Here is a 5670-nt window from a genome sequence, read left to right on the forward strand (position 1 = left end):
TCTGCAATGCCCCCTCAGCTGTAAGAAAAGATCATTTCACATGTCCTCTCCTGGTCTGCTTGATTTCACGTCAGCTCTACTAGAAAGTCATTTCTCACTAATCCAAGTTGACTTTTTTATTTGCCAGTTAGACCTCAAGCACCAGACACATGACAATTTTTGGGTTTAAAAACTGCCATCAATTAGATATAACCAGACTTAGATCTTGGTTGTGCCTCAAATGCATTAGAATACTAAGTTTAAGTTAACTCAGTGTAACTTAATGTACTATTTAACTATCTAACTCAATGTACTATTTTTGTTTCTTTATGTTTTCTTACCTGCTTTTTAACCTTTCTGGGGAAAAAGAGAGAGAGAGAGAATCTATGGAGAATGAAACAATCAAGTGACCCAAAGACATGAGTATGGGGGAAAAAGACTGTAATTCTTTGTAATATAAGATTTCTCTCCAGCAGTATATTGGTGTAAATGTGCCAAGGTCAGCAGACAGCTCCAGGAGATCCTTTCCCAAGATGTTCAGCCTGGCATAATTACCCTCACATAGGGAAATTACCTATTTTGTCCCTCAGGCACGGAGACTAAATAAATCAAAGCTATTGCAAACCTTTGGTTTATCAAACTGCCACTTTTCTGTTTTTCATGATTTTCTAAGTGATTTATTTATCTGTGTAAATTCATTAATATTAGTGAATGATTGGAACTTTATCTAGTGGGAAGGGGATTTGGAATAGACTGTTTATTAGTATATTTAGTCTTTTCTCTCCACTCTTCCAAGAACATCCCACCTACTTTCATTATATTCTGACCTGATTTTTCTTTTTATATCTGGAGGGCACTAAGGTGTTATAAAATGTTAGACAACAATCATCAGTAAAATTTGAGGCTCTCATGAAAAAAACTCAGACATGGGAGAGCAGGTATCATATCTTATGTTATTTTATATTTTGAGAAACTTCAAAATGTGTAAAAATGAAGTTAGAGAAATATGAAAGGAGATAGTAGGTTAAAAAACTAACTAAAAATACAATCTACCAGGTTTCATCTTTGCTCCTGATTTGCTGTTTTCTTCAAGTCAAATGGCATAGTCTTTTTTCCCCCAAATCTTCTATATAGTAGAAGCAAAATACAACCTACAATATTAAAATGGTGAATTTTGGAACTGAAATAGATAACACAACAAATCACTGAATGCCTTCAACGTACAGATGAACTAACTTGGGCAGTCATCTGACTAAAAGTGAATAGACAAGTTCAAGGAAACTCCTATCTGAAATTCTTTCCTGGAGAATTTTCTGTTACTCTGTATTGACCATGAGTCAACAGTTTATGATAACAATTACAAAGGCAAATAATTACACCCCACACCAATTTCTTTGTTAAAAAAAATGGACCTGTTTACTTTATGTTTCTGTGATTCTACTTTCAAGTATAAAATTCCAATTCCAACTCTACAAAGTGATAGAGATATTATGAAATCTATATACAAAATACCTAGCAGATTCACTGACCATTATAAAAAACACATTAACCAAACACATGTGAGAGCTGAGTAGAAAGCCCTGTTGAAAATTCCAATAATGTAACTAAGGAACAGTCAAAAAATTTTAAAAACAAAAAAGAAAAACAATTGGACTGGAGAGACTGGAAAAACAGTCAAGAGAGCAGGACACCCTGAGTCTGCCAGAAGTGATCCCTGAACTCATAACCAGGAGTAGCACTGTAGCACTGTCCTCCCATTGTTTGCTGATTTGCTCCAGCAGGCCCAGTAATGTCTCCATTGTGAGAATTGTTGTTACTGTGTTTGGCATATCAAATTCATCACGGGGAGCTTGCCAGGCTTTGCCATGCGGGCAAGATACTCTCGGTAGCTTGCCTGGCTCTTCGAGAGGGGTAGAGGAATCAAACCTGGCTGGTCCGGCCATGCGCACAAGGCAAACGCCCTATGCTGTGCTATCACTCCAGCGCATAACTAGGAGTAAGCCTGGCAACTGCTAAACATGGCCCCCAAACACATACATACACACACACACACACTCACACACACATTCACACACACACACACACACACACACACTCTCTCTCACACACACACACTTACATTCATACACAGTGCTTAATTAAATAACAAATATATGGTAACTAAAAAAATTACTAAAACATAACTTCAAGGAAAAATATATCCTATATTTTTGTTCATCAGTAGTGAAGTTTAAAGCCAATAAACTTGGTGATAATTACTTAATACATCCTTGCAAATCATTTCCCCCCTTTTTTAAAAATTTTTATTAGTGAAACACCATGAGGTACAGTTGTAGACTTACAAATTTTTGTGCTTGGGTTTAAGTTATAAAATGATTGAGTACCCATCCCTCCACCAGTGCCCATTTTCTACCACCACGGGTCCCAGTATCCCTCCCACCCCCCATCCCCTCCATCCCCCCTTGCCTCTGTGGCAGGGCATTCCCTTTTGTTCTCTCTCTCCTTTTGGGTCCTGTGGTTTGCAAAAGAGGCATTGAGTGGCAATCATGTTTGGTCTACAGTCTACTTTCAGCATGCTTCCCCCATCCTTGGAGGATTCTCCCAACACCCTTTATTTGGTGCTCCCTTCTCTATCTGAGCTCCCTTTTCCCCTAGCATGTGTTGCTGGCCTCCAAGCCATGGAGCAAAATTCCTGGTACTAATCTAGGCCATTCTTGGGTGTTGGTCTCCTATTTTGTTACTTTATGTTCCCCAGATGAATACAATCTTTCTATGTCTATCCCTCTATTTCTGACTCATTTCACTTAACATGATACTTTCCATGTAGTACCACTTGTATGTAAATTTCATGACTTCATCTTTTCTAACAGCTACATAGTACTCCATTGTGTAAATGTACCAAAGTTTCTTTAACCAGTCATCTGTTCTCGGGCACTCGGGTTTTTTCCAGATTTTGGCTATTGTAAAGAGTGCTGCAATGAACAAGCAAGTGCAGATGTTGCTTTGACTGTACTTTTTTGCCTCTCTGGTACATATTCTCAGGAGTGGTATTACTGGGTCAGTTACTGTTCTTTAACTGAAGTTACAAGTAAATCTTCCCTTTAAGCTCTGTGATCCATTAATATCTAAGGCAATCATGAAATGCAACTCAACATTTTTAAAGATAGGATGTTTGTGGAAAGAAAGAAAGAAAGAGAGAGAGAAAGAAAGAATGAAAGAAAGAGAGAGAGAAAGAAAGAAAGAAAGAAAGAAAGAAAGAGAAATAGAGAAAGAAGGAAGGAAAGAAAGAAAGAAAGAAGGAAGGAAGGAAGGAAGGAAGAAAGAAAGAAAGAAAGAAAGAAAGAAAGAAAGAAAGAAAGAAAGAAAGAAAGAAAGAGAAATAGAGAAAGAAGGAAGGAAAGAAAGAAAGAAAGAAGGAAGGAAGGAAGGAAGAAAGAAAGAAAGAAAGAAAGAAAGAAAGAAGGAAGGAAGGAAGGAAGGGTCAGTTCCAAGGACTTCAGCAAAAGCAGAGCAGAAAATTCACCAAAGTCTGATTCACAGAGCATATATGCACAGCAGGGCTGTATGGGTCATGAGGAAAGAGACTCTTTCTCAGAATGAATATGCTTTGCTCTTTGTCGCCAAGGACAAGCAAGGTGAAAGAGAGTAAAATGTAGTAGCCAAGATGGTTATGTGACAAGATTTATGAGATTCATAAAATTGATGAAGGCCTATGGGTTGGAAGTGATTGAAATAGCTCATTTGAAGCCCAAGGATGTAAATATTTAACAAACAATCACTTCAAATCCACCATGGAGTGGAGAAGTAACAGTAGAAATATTTGTCTCCCTTTGAGAACTCAGTTATTTAACATTTTTTTAAAAAAATGGTTGAAGGGACCGGGAGGCAAAGAACACCTAAGATTTTTCTCTTCATATTATCTCTCTCTGAAGCTACAAGCTCTGTTTCTTCAAGTTTTGAGTAGAAAGAATCTTCAGATTTTTCCCCTGAACAATGCAGGAATGTTCTTACAACTGGTTCTCTCTGAATTTGACCCTACACATGTGGTCATCATCCCAGCAATTAGTTTCTTTGATAAATTGGGTTACAACTTAAGGTTCACCTCTGCTATTATATTTAATTGCATTGTGGTTAATTGTTCTTGGTTTAAATGCTCTTGTGGTTTATTCCTTTATTAGAACATGTTTCAGAAAGGAGAATGTTTTTTCAGTTTGAGTCAGAGAAGAAAGCTTCTCAGCTTCTACACATACAGTGTCTTTTAACAATTTCTTGCCAATTTAGCAGGGTTCCCCTTACCCCAGTCTAATGGATACTGAGGCCAAAGCAAGAGAGGCAAGAGAATATATTGCTATGCTTTCCTGCTAGCAGTAAGAGTGACATTGCTCACTTAGAAAAGGTAAATCAACTTCATAAAATGTAGCATCAGTTTAATAAGAGCCTATATTTATTGAGCACTAATTATGGGCCAGGCACTGCATTGAGTGATTTACAAACATTATTTCATTAAACTATCACTACAGCTTTATGAAGTAGGTACTTTTATCATTCCCCAGCTTACAAATGATGTAACTAAGATTTAAGGAGGTTATGAAACACGTTCAAGGTCACAAAGCTAGGAAGTGGATGAGCAAAGATTATTATCTATATCTGTCTAGCTCCCAGAGTTTGCCCTTTCACTAATATACTACAATATCTCACGTATCAATGTCTGAAAAGAGACAAAGAATAAGTACATAATAGTCCATTTTAAAAACAGGAGAAAGGCATTTGCTAAAATTATGTGATACTTGAACATTTGAAATAACTCAGTTGGAAGCATTGAGACAGGCTTTACAGATGGAAGGACTCCTTCTCTCTTCATCCCACCGGGTCCTCCAAACATTTCTAGAATTGATTATCCCCCACAATCTGACACTGTTGGGTATGGACCCCAATCAAACAAAATTTAAGGCAATAAAAATAAAAGATCTCTGGAAGTCTCCACAACACAAATCTATGTTATACATTTATATGTCTATATGTTTATATTATACATATGTACATATGTGTTAGGGTTGAAATTTTTCTTAAAGACCACAGTCAGAACATCTTTATGCAGTGGGATGATAGGGAAAGGCATTAAAACTCAATGGAAGTGTCTTATGCTTAGTTGTCTCTGAAGTAACAGCTTCACTGTAAGGTAGCAAATGTGCTCAGCATCTTCTTTTGTTTCTACCTGTCAGATCTCCAAAATACCTTCCACCTAGTTTGAATTTAAAAATATAAGAAACTTCTCCCTCCAGTCATATTGGCACCAGATGCCATCCTGTCCTTCTGCTGATTCATCCAGAACCTGGAACTTTTCAGAAACTTTCCATTTTTCTCCCTGTATCTCTACTCCTTTAATCAATTCTGCATCTCTTTCCTGCCTAATATGCCTAATATGCTCTCATGCTGTGTTTACATATTCATCTTTTAGTTTTGACTTGCTCTTGAATGTCAGTCTTCAAATTTACTTAGGATCCTATTTTATCAAATATATATTTTAGGATAATTATCATTTTTCTATCAAAAGTTAATCACCAGATCTTTAAGAATCCTACCCAAGACACTCAGTTATGGTATTGTAAGAGAGTTAAAGTCTATCATTTTAGAATATATATTTGGCAAAAAGTTAATTTCATGGAAGAGGTTATGATGGTAGAATGAGGA

This window comes from Sorex fumeus, unplaced genomic scaffold (assembly GCF_029834395.1).
Source record: "Sorex fumeus unplaced genomic scaffold, SorFum_2.1 ptg000131l, whole genome shotgun sequence".
Lineage (NCBI taxonomy): Eukaryota > Metazoa > Chordata > Mammalia > Eulipotyphla > Soricidae > Sorex > Sorex fumeus.